The sequence below is a fragment of the Triticum aestivum genome, chromosome 2D (genome assembly GCF_018294505.1).
Source record: "Triticum aestivum cultivar Chinese Spring chromosome 2D, IWGSC CS RefSeq v2.1, whole genome shotgun sequence".
NCBI classification, from domain to species: Eukaryota; Viridiplantae; Streptophyta; class Magnoliopsida; order Poales; family Poaceae; genus Triticum; species Triticum aestivum.
Genome location: NC_057799.1, coordinates 645,776,196 through 645,791,579, shown reverse-complemented (window position 1 = coordinate 645,791,579; position 15,384 = coordinate 645,776,196).

Here is a 15,384-nt window from a genome sequence, read left to right as displayed (position 1 = left end):
TTCTCGTTTCCGAACGAGGAATCGACGCCAATCCCGAGAAAGTTGGCACCATACTCCGGATGAAGCGCCCTGTGCGTGTGCACGATGTCCAGAAGCTTACAGGTTGCTTGGCCGCTCTAAGTCGATTCATTTCTCGTCTCGGTGAAAAGGCGTTGCCTCTTTACCGACTGATGAAGAAGTCTGACAAGTTCGAGTGGACTCCAAAGCTGATGCAGCATTTGCAGACCTCAAAGCTCTGCTCTCCACCCAGCCGGTGCTTGCTGCCCCAATCAGTAAAGAGCCTCTGCTGCTTTACATTGCGGCCATGGGACAAGTTGTCAGTACAGTACTTACGGTCGAGCGGGAAGAGGAAGGAAAGGCCTTCAGATTTCAGCGCCCAGTATACTACGTGTCTGAAGTTTTGACCCCTTCAAAACAAAGATATCCTCATTACCAGAAGCTTGTATATGGGATTTACATGACCACGAAGAAGGTTGCACACTACTTCTCTGATCATTCCATTACAGTCGTCAGCGACGCTCCACTGTCAGAGATTCTGCACAATAGAGATGCAACTGGTCAAGTGGCCAAATGGGTGATTGAACTTCTTCCCTTGGATATCAAGTTTGAGGCGAAGAAAGCTATCAAGTCCCAAGCAATTGCAGATTTCGTCGCCGAGTGGATCGAACAGCAACTTCCGACTCAAGTTCACTCGGAGCATTGGACCATGTTCTTCGATGGATCTAAGATGCTGAATGGTTCCGGTGCTGGGGTAGTATTGGTTTCCCCCCGAGGAGATAAGCTCAGATACGTTCTCCAGATTCACTTCGATTCCTCCAATAACGAAGCAGAATATGAAGCACTTTTGTATGGGTTGCGCATGGCCATTTCACTCGGCGTCCGTCGCCTCATAGTCTATGGCGATTCAGATTTGGTGGTTAATCAGGTGATGAAGGAGTGGGACGTCAGAAGTCCAGCTATGACTGGCTACTGCAATGCAGTGAGAAAGTTGGAAAAGAAATTCGAGGGGTTAGAGCTTCATCACATTCCCCGACTGAAAAATCAGGCAGTTGATGATTTGGCAAAGATAGGCTCCAAGAGAGAAGCCATTCCCAGCAATGTGTTTCTGGAGCACATCCGCTCACCGTCAGTCCAGGAGGATCCTTTTACAGAAGAAGCCCCGTAGCCGAAAAGTGCCACAGATCCGACTGAAGTCGAAGTTCCTGCTGTGGTCGACCTAATCATGGAAGTCTTGGCAATCACTCTCGACTGGACGATACCATACATTGCGTATATCTTGAGGAAAGAACTTCCAGAGGATGAAGAAGAGGCTTGACAGATCGTCCGTCGATCTAAAGCATTCACAGTCATAAAAGGACAGTTGTATAGAGAAAGCGCAACTGGAATCGGTCAGAAGTGCATAACGCCAGAAGAAGGTCAGATAATCCTTGATGATATCCACTCGGGGACCTGTGGTCACCATGCGTCCTCTCGGACCATTGTGGCCAAAGCATACCGAGCGGGTTTTTACTGGCCCAGAGCAAATGAAATGGCGAAAGAGATAGTCGACAAGTGTGAAGGCTGCCAGTTCTACTCCAACATGTCGCACAAACCAGCATCAGCCCTGAAGACCATTCCACTCGTCTGGCCCTTCACTGTTTGGGGACTAGACATGGTTGGTCCACTGAGAACAGGCAGGAGCGGATTCACACATGTGCTTGTGGCAGTCGACAAGTTCACCAAATGGATTGAAGCTAAGCCCATCAAGAATCTCGATGCTAGTACTGCTATCAGTTTCGTCAGAGAGTTGATATTCAGATATGGAGTCCCGCATAGCATCATCACTGACAACGGGTCAAACTTCGATTCAGACAAGTTCAGCGCTTTTTGCGCCTCTCAAGGCACACGAGTCGACTACGCGTCGGTCGCACATCCCCAGTCGAATGGACAAGCTGAAAGAGCAAATGGTCTGATTCTCAAAGGACTGAAGCCTCGACTGATGCGTGATCTCAAGCACGCAACAGGCGCTTGGGTCGACGAGCTTCCGTCAGTTTTGTGGGGATTGAGGACCACCCCGAACCGGTCGACTGGAAGAATGCCATTCTTTCTGGTTTACGGAGTCGAAGCAGTCCTGCCGAGTGATCTACTTCACAATGCACCCCGAGTCGAACTTTACACCGAAGACGAAGCAGAGCAAGCCCGGCAAGACGCAGTCGACCTCCTAGAGGAGGAGAGAGAAATGGCTATGATCAGATCGACCATTTATCAGCAAGACTTGCGTCGATTCCATGCAAGAAATGTGAAGAGTCGAGCCTTCCAAGAAGGAGATTTGGTCCTCCGAGTGGATCAACAGAAACCACACAAACTTGCCCCTACTTGGGAAGGTCCCTTCATCGTCACCAGAGTCCTCCACAATGGAGTATATCACCTCTACAATGTTGACCGCCGGATCAACGAGCCACAAGCTTGGAATGTGGAACTACTCCGCCCATTTTACACTTGAATTCTCACTCGGATGAGATGTAATAAGAAAAACTTATGTAGTTTATTTTTATCAAAGACAAGAGTGTTCCAGTAATTGCTGTCACTTCTGTTTGCGTATGAAATCCCCCAGTGGGTGGCTTAGCTGCGAATCCGTTTTGCCTAAGTTTGCAAAAAAAATCCTACCGAGTGGTGAGCCTGACTCACACTCGGAGGCTTAGCTGCAGCTCAGTGCTTGCCTAATTGTTTGAAAATCCTACCGAGTGGTGAGCCTGACTCCCACTCGGGGGCTTAGATGCAGTCCAAGTACTCGCCTAAGTGTTTGAAAATCCTACCGAGTGGTGAGCCTAACTCCCACTCGGAGGCTTAGCTGCAGCCCAGTGCTCGCCTAAGTGTTTAAAAATCCTATCGAGTGGTGAGCAAACCTCCCACTCGGAGGCTTAGCTGCAGTCCAAGTACTCGCCTAAGTATATAAAATCCTACCGAGTGGAGAGCAAACCTCCCACTCGGGGGCTTAGCTGCAGCCCAGTACTCGCCTAAGTGTTTGAAAATCCTACCGAGTGGTGAGCCTGACTCCCACTCGGGAGCTTAGCTGCAGCCCAGTGCTCGCCTAAGTGTTTAAAAATCCTACCGAGTGGTGAGCAAACCTCCCACTCGGAGGCTTAGTTGCAGCAAGTACTCGCCTAAGTATGTAAAATCCTACCGAGTGTAGAGCAAACCTCTCACTCGGAGACAGTGGCCTTACGCGGGCTTGGTAACTGCATGACAGCCAGGTCGAAGTAATTACCTTCGAGCATGACGAACAACTTCTTGGCAAGTCCACCGAGATAAACCTCCAGATCGTTTACCTTCCCCGCCAGCTCACCCGCCTGGTCGTGCAGAACCATCTTGTCGTTCTTCAATCGGCTGACCTCTTGATTAGCTGTCTTGAGAGCAGTCTTCAGTCTGGAATTCTCATGTTCAAGAGTTCTGACCGAAGCCAGTTTCTCTTCTGCAAGCTTCGTTTTGTTCAAGGCCTCTTTCTGTGCTTCTGCAAGATCTTGATCCTTCTTCTTCAGAGCTTCTTCCAGTTTATCTGCGGCAAGTCGAGTGAAATCAACATCAGGAATGGACAAGAAAGAAAAGTCACTCGTCAAGAGTGGAGAACCTCACCAGCCATACCTTTTGCTTCCTCTTGCGCCTTCTTCAAGTTCTCTCGAGCAAGCTTCAAGTCAAGGTTGAGCTGGATCTGCTTATTCTCCAACTCAGTATAGCAAGCTACAAGTTCGCAGGACTTCTGCAAAAAAAATCAGTCGACAGACGTCCAAGATAAGTTACTTCCGAGTAACTAAGTGACAATGATGGCGTTTCTAAGACCACAGCCGAATCAAAAACATTCGACAGTAGTCTCGGGGACTACACCCAGTGGGTGAACTCAGCGTGCCCCCACTGGCTTTTGAAAAAAAAATCGACTGTCCGCAGTCGACCGGATACAGTTCCATTCGACATGGCCTGACCAGACCGAGTGAAGGAGTACAACTACAGCAACACAGTATAAAGACTACAGTCGACTGCCAGCAGTCCACCGTAGTCTCGGGGACTACACCCAGTGGGTGCACTTAGCGTGCCCCCACTCATCCAAAAAGATGGAAGACACACCCAGTGGGTGTACAGATATAAAGATCTTCGGAAAAGAGATTCTTCAAACAGCATATCGTAACAGACCAAGTGTTGAGTCGACTGACCTGGACGTTGCTCTGAAGAGCCGAACTCGCGTCATAAGCTGCTTGGTTGGCTTCCCGAGCCACTTTCACTTGTTCCATCATGATCCCCGCCTGACGTATATCTTCTTTCGCGGCACTCGCTTGGTCCTCAGGGACGGGGTACGTGGCAAAAAGCGAAGGAGGATTTGCGGTCGACGTCGAAGGCCGCACGCTCGTCAGGGGAACAGCGAAAGTCACAGAAGCCCGAGTGGTATCACCACCATCCAGAGCTACGGCCTCAGACGCCGGAGCAGATCGGTGGGTCTTGCCAGCCAACGCCCCCTTGTTCCTTCTCACTCTCAGCGGCACGTCGTCGTCGTCGTCCGGGAGGTTAATAACATGAGGAGGAGCTACAAGGAAAAATTCAATCGACCAGAGTTGCAATAAATATCCAGTCGACTCAAGGCAGAACATTAGTAATCATACCAGGGTTGGAAGTAATAGCATCCTCCATCTCTTGATCGTCGTCTTTGGCGGAGAGCTCGGAAGTAGCAGCGCTGCAAATCCTGAAAGTCAATCAGTTGGTTCAGTGAATCGACCAAAGACCCGTCCTCGGTCGACAAAGGAAAACAAGTTCTATTATTACCCAGAGATGGTGGGGACAGTCATCTTCATCTTGGGCAGAGCCTTGGGCGGCTTGGACGGCGTCGCGCGTGGGTGCTTGGGAGCCTTTTCGGTCGGCGTAGGAGAAGAGGTCCGAGGGCGTTTCGACAACTGCCCAACAGGAGCAGTCGACTTACCACGTTCCCGCGCCGGATCGTGCGTAAGCTTGGATCGCCTCTCTGAGCGGGGGGGGGGGGGGGTCAACTTCCTCCTCCTCCTCTTCGCTGGAGTCGACGTCGTCGTCTCCCTCTCCTTCGCCATCGGATTCCCACTCGGCTTGTCATCTCCGCTCTCACCTCCGCTCGCCTCCCCTTCCTCAGTCGGCTCCTGCGCCCCGTTGGGCGTCGAGTACATCTCGATAGTTGCCTGGAAAACAACAGACAAGACAAAAGTCAATCGACCAATTCAAAGAAGACCAATGAAGAAAGCAAGATGTCAGTCAGGAGCATAAGGTCAGACCTGGTCCACTTCGTATGTGTTGTCGAGTGGAGGAACCCTCCTGGCTCCTCGGGGTTGTCTTTGTTCCCTGTGATGCTCAACAGCCACCCTTCCATCATCTCATCGGTGACCTCCTCCGGGTGGATCCGAGTGGTGTCTTCAAGACCCGAGTACAGCCACATCGGGTGGTCACTGTTGGGGAATGTTGCAGAAAACAAAAAATTTCCTACGGTTTCACCAAGATCCATCTATGAGTTCATCTAGCAACGAGTGATCGGATGCATCTACATACCTTTGTAGATTGCGAGCGGAAGCGTTCAAAGAACGGGGATGAGGTAGTCGTACACGACGTGATCCGAATCACCTATGACCAAGCGCCGAACGGACGGCACCTCCGCGACCAACACACGTACGGACCGGATGACGTCTCCTCCTTCTTGATCCAGCAAGGGGAAAGGAGAGGTTGATGAAGATCCAGCAGCACGATGGCGTGGTGGTGGATGCAAGGCGTCACAGTAGCAGGGCTTCGCCGTGTACTACGAGGGAGAGATGTGTAGCAGGGGAGAGGGAGGCGCCAGAGATGCAGGGTGCGGCTGCCTCCCTCCCCCTCCCTTTATATAGTCCCCTAGGGGGGGCGCCGGCCCTAGGAGATGGGATCTCCTAGGGGGGCGGCGGCCAGGGCTGGAGTGGCCCCCAAGCCAAGGTGAGGCGCCCCCCCACCCCTAGGGTTTCAACCCTAGGCGCATGGGGTGGGCCTAGGGGGGCGCACCAGCCCACTATGGGCTGGTTCCCCTCCCCACTTTTGGCCCATGGGGCCCTCCAGGATGGGTGGCCCCCCCGGTGGACCCCCGGGACCCTTCCGGTGGTCCCGGTACAATACCGGTGACCCCGAAACTTGTCCCGATGGCCGAAATAGCACTTCCTATATATAATTATTTACCTCCAGACTATTCCGAAACTCCTCGTGATGTCCGGGATCTCATCCGGGACTCCGAACAACATTTGGGTTACTGCATATACATATCTTCACAACCCTAGCGTCACCGAACCTTAAGTGTGTAGACCCTACGGGTTCGGGAGACATGTAGACATGACCGAGATCGCTCTCCGGTCAATAACCAACAGAGGGATCTGGATACCCATGTTGGCTCCCACATGCTCCTCGATGATCTCATCGGATGAACCACGATGTCGAGGATTCAAACAACCCCGTATACAATTCCCTTCGTCAATCGGTATGTTACTTGCCCGAGATTCGATCGTCGGTATCCCAATACCTCGTTCAATCTCGTTACCGGCAAGTCACTTTACTCGTACCGCAATGCATGATCCCGTGACCAGACACTTGGTCACTTTGAGCTCATAATGATGATGCATTACCGAGTGGGCCCATTGATACCTCTCCGTCACACGGAGTGACGAATCCCAATCTCGATCCGTGTCAACCCAACAGACACTTTCGGAGATACCCGTAGTATACCTTTATAGTCACCCAGTTATGTTGTGACGTTTGGTAAACCCAAAGCACTCCTACGGTATCCGGGAGTTACACGATCTCATGGTCTAAGGAAAGGATACTTGACATTGGAAAAACTCTAGCAAACGAACTATACGATCTTATGCTATGTTTAGGATTGGGTCTTGTCCATCACATCATTCTCCTAATGATGTGATCTCGTTATCAATGACATCCAATGTCCATAGTCAGGAAACCATGACTATCTGTTGATCAACGAGCTAGTCAACTAGAGGCTTACTAGGGACATGTTGGTGTCTGTTATTCACACATGTATTACGATTTCCGGATAACACAATTATAGCATGAATAAAGACAATTATCATAAACAAGGAAATATAATAATAATGCTTTTATTATTGCCTCTAGGGCATATTTCCAACAGTCTCCCACTTGCACTAGAGTCAATAATCTAGTTACATTGTGATGAATCGAACACCCATGGAATGCTGGTGTTGATCATGTTTTGCTCTAGGGAGAGGTTTAGTCAACGGATCTGCTACATTCAGGTCCGTATGTACTTTACAAATATCTATGTCTCCATCTTGAACATTTTCACGAATGGAGTTGAAGCGACGTTTGATGTGCCTGGTCTTCTTGTGAAACCTGGGCTCCTTGGCAAGTGCGATAGCTCCAGTGTTGTCACAGAAGAGTTTGATTGGCCCCGACGCATTGGGTATGACTGCGAGGTCGGTGATGAACTCTTTCACCCAAATTGCTTCATGTGCTGCCTCCGAGGCTGCCATGTACTCCGCTTCACATGTAGATCCCGCCACGACGCTCTGCTTGCAACTGCACCAGCTTACTGCCCCACCATTCAAAATATACACGTATCCGGTTTGTGACTTAGAGTCATCCAGATCTGTGTCGAAGCTAGCGTCGACGTAACCCTTTACGACGAGCTCTTCGTCACCTCCATAAACGAGAAACATCTCCTTAGTCCTTTTCAGGTACTTCAGGATATTCTTGACCGCTGTCCAGTGTTCCTTGCCGGGATTACTTTGGTACCTTCCTACGAAACTTACGGCAAGGTTTACATCAGGTCTGGTACACAGCATGGCATAAATAATAGAACCTATGGCTGAGGCATAGGGGATGACACTCATCTCTTCTATATCTTCTACCGTGGTCGGACATTGAGCTGAGCTCAATTTCACACCTTGTAGCACAGGCAAGAACCCCTTCTTAGACTGATCCATATTGAACTTCTTCAATATCTTATCAAGGTATGTGCTTTGCGAAAGACCTATGAGGCGTCTTGATCTATCTCTATAGATCTTGATGCCTAATATATAAGCAGCTTCTCCAAGGTCCTTCATTGAAAAACTCTTATTCAAGTAGGCCTTAATGCTGTCCAAGAGTTCTATATCATTTCCCATCAAAAGTATGTCATCTACATATAATATGAGAAATGCTACAGAGCTCCCAGTCACTTTGTTGTAAACGCAGGCTTCTCCATAAGTCTGCGTAAACCCAAACGCTTTGATCATCTCATCAGAGCGAATGTTCCAACTCCGAGATGCTTGCACCAGCCCATAAATCGAGCGTTGGAGCTTGCACACCTTGTCAGCATTCTTAGGATCGACAAAACCTTCCGGCTGCATCATATACAATTCTTCCTTAAGGAAACCATTAAGGAATGCCGTTTTGACGTCCATTTGCCATATCTCATAATCATAGAATGCGGCAATTGCTAACATGATTCGGACGGACTTTAGCTTCGCTACCGGTGAGAAAGTCTCATCGTAGTCAACCCCTTGAACTTGTCGATAACCCTTAGCGACAAGCCGAGCTTTATAGATGGTCACATTACCATCCGCGCCTGTCTTCTTCTTAAAGATCCATTTATTTTCTATGGATCGCCGCTCAACGGGCAAGTCAGTCAAAGTCCATACTTCGTTTTCATACATGGATCCTATCTCGGATTTCATGGCTTCCAGCCATTTGTCGAAATCCGGGCCCGCCATCGCTTCTTCATAGTTCGAAGGTTCACCGTTGTCTAACAACATGATTTCCAAGACAGGGTTGCCGTACCACTGTGGTGCGGAACGTGTCCTTGTGGACCTACGAATTTCAGTAGGAGCTTGATCAGAAGTATCTTGATCATCATCATTAACTTCCTCTCTAGTCGGTGCAGGCACCTCAGGAACATTTTCTTGAGTTGCGCCCTTTTCCGGTTCAAGAGGTAATACTTCATCAAGTTCTACTTTCCTCCCACTTACTTCTTTCGAGAGAAACTCCTTCTCTAGAAAGGACCCATTCTTGGCAACAAAGATCTTGCCTTCGGATCTGAGGTAGAAGCTATACCCAACAGTTTCTTTAGGGTATCCTATGAAGACGCATTTTTCCGACTTGGGTTCAAGCTTTTCAGGTTGAAGTTTCTTGACATAAGCATCGCATCCCCAAACTTTCAAAAACGACAGCTTAGGTTTCTTCCCAAACCATAATTCATACGGTGTCGTCTCAACGGATTTCGACGGAGCCCTATTTAAAGTGAATGCGGCAGTCTCTAAAGCATAGCCCCAAAAAGATAGCGGTAAATCGGTAAGAGACATCATAGATCGCACCATATCTAATAGAGTACGATTTTGACGTTCGGACACACCGTTACGCTGAGGTGTTCCAGGCGGCGTGAGTTGTGAAACTATTCCACATTTTCTTAAGTGTGTACCAAATTCGTGACTCAAGTATTCTCCTCCACGATCTGATCGTAGGAACTTGATTTTCCTGTCACGTTGATTTTCAACCTCATTCTGAAATTCCTTGAACTTTTCAAAGGTCTCAGACTTGTGTTTCATCAAATAGATATACCCATATCTACTCAAGTCATCAGTGAGGGTGAGAACATAACGATAGCCACCGCGAGCCTTAACACTCATTGGACCGCACACATCAGTATGTATGATTTCCAATAAGTTGGTTGCTCGCTCCATTGTTCCTGAGAACGGAGTCTTGGTCATTTTACCCATGAGGCATGGTTCGCACGTGTCAAATGATTCGTAATCAAGAGACTCTAAAAGTCCATCTGCATGGAGCTTCTTCATGCGTTTGACACCTATGTGACCAAGGCGGCAGTGCCACAAGTATGTGGGACTATCATTATCAACCTTACACCTTTTGGTACCCACACTATGAATATGTGTAGCATTACGCTCGAGATTCATTAAGAATAAACCATTCACCATTGGAGCATGACCATAAAACATATCTCTCATATAAATAGAACAACCATTATTCTCGGATTTAAATGAGTAGCCATCTCGTATCAAACGAGATCCTGATACAATGTTCATGCTCAAACTTGGCACTAAATAACAATTATTAAGGTTCAAAACTAATCCCGTAGGTAAATGAAGAGGCAGCGTGCCGACGGCGATCACATTGACCTTGGAACCATTCCCGACGCGCATCGTCACCTCGTCCTTCGCCAGTCTCCGCTTATTCCGCAGCTCCTGCTTTGAGTTACAAATGTGAGCAACTGCACCGGTATCAAATACCCAAGAGCTACTACAAGTAGTGGTGAGGTACACATCAATTACATGTATATCACATATACCTTTTGTTTTGCCGGCCTTCTTGTCCGCTAAGTATTTGGGGCAGTTCCGCTTCCAGTGACCACTTTCCTTGCAATAAAAGCACTCAGTCTCGGGCTTGGGTCCATTCTTTGTCTTCTTCCCAGCAGCTTGCTTGCCAGGCGCGGCAACTCCCTTGCCTTCCTTCTTGAAGTTCTTCTTACCCTTGCCTTTCTTGAACTTAGTGGTTTTATTCACCATCAACACTTGATGTTCCTTCTTGACTTCTACCTCTGCTGATTTCAGCATAGCAAATACTTCAGGAATGGTCTTTTCCATCCCCTGCATATTGAAGTTCATCACAAAGCTCTTGTAGCTTGGTGGAAGCGACTGGAGGATTCTGTCAATGATCGCGTCATCCGGGAGATTAACTCCCAGCTGAGTCAAGCGGTTATGTAACCCAGACATAGTGAGTATGTGCTCACTGACAGAACTATTTTCCTCCATCTTACAGCTGAAGAATTTGTCGGAGACTTCATATCTCTCGACCCGGGCATGAGCTTGGAAAACCATTTTCAGCTCTTCGAACATCTCATATGCTCCATGTCTCTCAAAACGCTTTTGGAGCCCCGGCTCTAAGCTGTAAAGCATGCCGCACTGAACGAGGGAGTAGTCATCGGTACGTGCCTGCCAAGCGTTCATAACGTCTTGTTCTGCAGGGAGAACAGGTGCGTCACCCAGCGGTGCTTGTAGGACATAATCTTTCTTGGCAGCTATGAGGATGATCCTCAGGTTCCGGACCCAGTCCGTGTAATTGCTGCCATCATCTTTCAGCTTGGTTTTCTCTAGGAACGCGTTGAAGTTGAGGACTACGTTGGCCATTTGATCTACAAGACATATTGTAAATATTTTAGACTAAGTTCATGGTAATTAAGTTCATCTAATCAAATTACTCAATGAACTCCCACTTAGATAAACATCCCTCCAGTCATCTAAGTATAACATGATCCGAGTTAACTAGGCCATGTCCGATCATCACGTGAGATGGACTAGTCAACATCGGTGAACATCTTCATGTTGATCGTATCTTCTATACGACTCATGCTCGACCTTTCGGTCTTCTGTGTTCCGAGGCCATGTCTGTACATGCTAGGCTCGTCAAGTCAACCTAAGTGTTTGCATGTGTAAATCTGTCTTACACCCGTTGTATGTGAACGTTAGAATCTATCACACCCGATCATCACGTGGTGCTTCAAAACAACGAACTGTCGCAATAGTGCACAGTTAGGGGGAACACTTTCTTGAAATTATTATGAGGGATCATCTTATTTACTACCGTCGTTCTAAGTAAACAAGATGCAAAACATGACAAACATCACATGCAATCAAATAATAATAGTGACATGATATGGCCAATATCACATAGCTCCTTTGATCTCCATCTTGGGGCTCCATGATCATCTTGTCACCGGCTTGACACCATGATCTCCATCATCGTGTCTCCATGAAGTTGCTCGCCAACTATTACTTCTACTACTATGGCTAACGCGTTTAGCAATAAAGTAAAGTAATTTACATGGCGTTTCTCAATGACACGCAGGTCATATAAAAAATAAAGACAACTCCTATGGCTCCTGCCGGTTGTCATACTCATCGACATGCAAGTCGTGATTCCTATTACAATAGCATGAACATCTCATACATCACATATAGATCATTCATCATTCATCACAACTTTGGCCATATCATATCACAAAGCACTTGCTGCAAAAACAAGTTAGACGTCCTCTAATTGTTGTTGCAAGTTTTACGTGGCTGAATTAGGGTTCTAGCAAGAACGTTTTCTTACCTACGTGAAAGACACAACGTGATTTGTCAACTTCTATTTACCCTTCATAAGGACCCTTTTCATCGAATCCGCTCCAACTAAAGTGGGAGAGACAGACACCCGCCAGCCACCTTATGCAACTAGTGCATGTTAGTCGGTGGAACCGGTCTCACGTAAGCGTACGTGTAAGGTTGGTCCGGGCCGCTTCATCCCACAATACCGCTGAAGCAAGATAAGACTAGTAGCGGCAAGAAAGTTGACAACATCTACGCCCACAACAAATTGTGTTCTACTCGTGCATAAAGAACTACGCATAGACCTAGCTCATGATGCCACTGTTGGGGAACGTTGCAGAAAACAAAAATTTTCCTACGGTTTCACCAAGATCCATCTATGAGTTCATCTAGCAACGAGTGATCGGATGCATCTACATACCTTTGTAGATTGCGAGCGGAAGCGTTCAAAGAACGGGGATGAGGTAGTCGTACACGACGTGATCCGAATCACCTATGACCAAGCGCCGAACGGACGGCACGTCCGCATTCAACACACGTACGGAGCAGATGACGTCTCCTCCTTCTTAATCCAGCAAGGGGAAAGGAGAGGTTGATGAGGATCCAGCAGCACGACGGCGTGGTGGTGGATGCAGGGCGTCACAGTAGCAGGGCTTCGCCGTGTACTACAAGGGAGAGAGGTGTAGCAGGGGAGAGGGAGGCGCCAGAGATGCAGGGTGCGGCTGCCTCCCTGCCCCCTCCCTTTATATAGTCCCCTAGGGGGGGCGCCGGCCCTAGGAGATGGGATCTCCTAGGGGGGCGGCGGCCAGGGCTGGAGTGGCCCCCAAGCCAAGGTGAGGCGCCCCCCCACTCCTAGGGTTTCAACCCTAGGCGCATGGGGTGGGCCTAGGGGGGCGCACCAGCCCACTATGGGCTGGTTCCCCTCCCCACTTTTGGCCCATGGGGCCCTCCGGGATGGGTGGCCCCACCCGGTGGACCCCCGGGACCCTTCCGGTGGTCCCGGTACAATACCGGTGACCCCGAAACTTGTCCCGATGGCCGAAACAGCACTTCCTATATATAATTCTTTACCTCCGGACTATTCCGAAACTCCTCGTGACGTCTGGGATCTCATCCGGGACTCCGAACAACATTCGGGTTACTGCATATACGTATCTTCACAGCCCTAGCGTCACCGAACCTTAAGTGTGTAGACCCTACGGGTTCGGGAGACATGTAGACATGACCGAGATCGCTCTCCGGTCAATAACCAACAGCGGGATCTGGATACCCATGTTGGCTCCCACATGCTCCTCGATGATCTCATCGGATGAACCACGATGTCGAGGATTCAAACAACCCCGTATACAATTCCCTTCGTCAATCGGTATGTTACTTGCCCGAGATTCGATCGTCGGTATCCCAATACCTCGTTCAATCTCGTTACCGGCAAGTCACTTTACTCGTACCGCAATGCATGATCCCGTGACCAGACACTTGGTCACTTTGAGCTCATAATGATGATGCATTACTGAGTGGGCCTAGTGATACCTCTCCGTCACACGGAGTGACGAATCCCAGTCTCGATCCGTGTCAACCCAACAGACACTTTCGGAGATACCCGTAGTATACCTTTATAGTCACCCAGTTACGTTGTGACGTTTGGTAGACCCAAAGCACTCCTACGGTATCCGGGAGTTACACGATCTCATAGTCTAAGGAAAGGATACTTGACATTGGAAAAACTCTAGCAAACGAACTATACGATCTTATGCTATGTTTAGGATTGGGTCTTGTCCATCACATCATTCTCCTAATGATGTGATCTCGTTATCAATGACATCCAATGTCCATAGTCAGGAAACCATGACTATCTGTTGATCAACGAGCTAGTCAACTAGAGGCTTACTAGGGACATGTTGGTGTCTGTTATTCACACATGTATTACGATTTCCGGATAACACAATTATAGCATGAATAAAGACAATTATCATAAACAAGGAAATATAATAATAATGCTTTTATTATTGCCTCTAGGGCATATTTCCAACAGTCTCCCACTTGCACTAGAGTCAATAATCTAGTTACATTGTGATGAATCGAACACCCATGGAATGCTGGTGTTGATCATGTTTTGCTCTAGGGAGAGGTTTAGTCAACGGATCTGCTACATTCAGGTCCGTATGTACTTTACAAATATCTATGTCTCCATCTTGAACATTTTCACGAATGGAGTTGAAGCGACGTTTGATGTGCCTGGTCTTCTTGTGAAACCTGGGCTCCTTGGCAAGTGCGATAGCTCCAGTGTTGTCACAGAAGAGTTTGATTGGCCCCGACGCATTGGGTATGACTGCGAGGTCGGTGATGAACTCTTTCACCCAAATTGCTTCATGTGCTGCCTCCGAGGCTGCCATGTACTCCGCTTCACATGTAGATCCCGCCACGACGCTCTGCTTGCAACTGCACCAGCTTACTGCCCCACCATTCAAAATATACACGTATCCGGTTTGTGACTTAGAGTCATCCAGATCTGTGTCGAAGCTAGCGTCGACGTAACCCTTTACGACGAGCTCTTCGTCACCTCCATAAACGAGAAACATCTCCTTAGTCCTTTTCAGGTACTTCAGGATATTCTTGACCGCTGTCCAGTGTTCCTTGCCGGGATTACTTTGGTACCTTCCTACCAAACTTACACTACAGGAATCAGCTACTTTGCCGTCTGCCACGGCGGACGGCAAAGGCCTTTGCCGTCAGCCGCGGACGGCAAAAGGCTCCGGCAAAGTAGGCTTCGGTAAACAGCTACTTTGCCGTCTGCTACTGATGGCAAAGTCTTTGCCGTCCGCCGCAGACGGCAAAGAGAGCGCGGCAGACGGCAAAGAAGGCGGACGGCAATAATTGCGCTGTCAGTCCGTTAAGTGGCTAACGGCAGGCCTTTGCCGTCCGCCGCTGATGGCAAACTTTCTAGTGTCTTTGTCGTCCGCCGTATGATGTCATCTACATGTCACTACATGGCAGGTTCTTTGCCATCTGCCACGGATGGCAAATTCTTTGCCGTCTGCCACTGTAGGCAAACTGACCAAATGGGTCAGCTCCCAGGAAGCACAGCTGGATGCCACGTGCCTTCTTTGCCGTCCGCGGCCGACGGCAAAGAGCCCGTTGCCGTCGGTGGCAGACGGCAAAGAGCCTGCATATTGGCTCTTTTATCTTTTTTTATTAAATCCAACAATTTTCATCACAAATATAGATGACATATATAGATATATTTCAAAAGGCCATTACAGAGCAAACATAT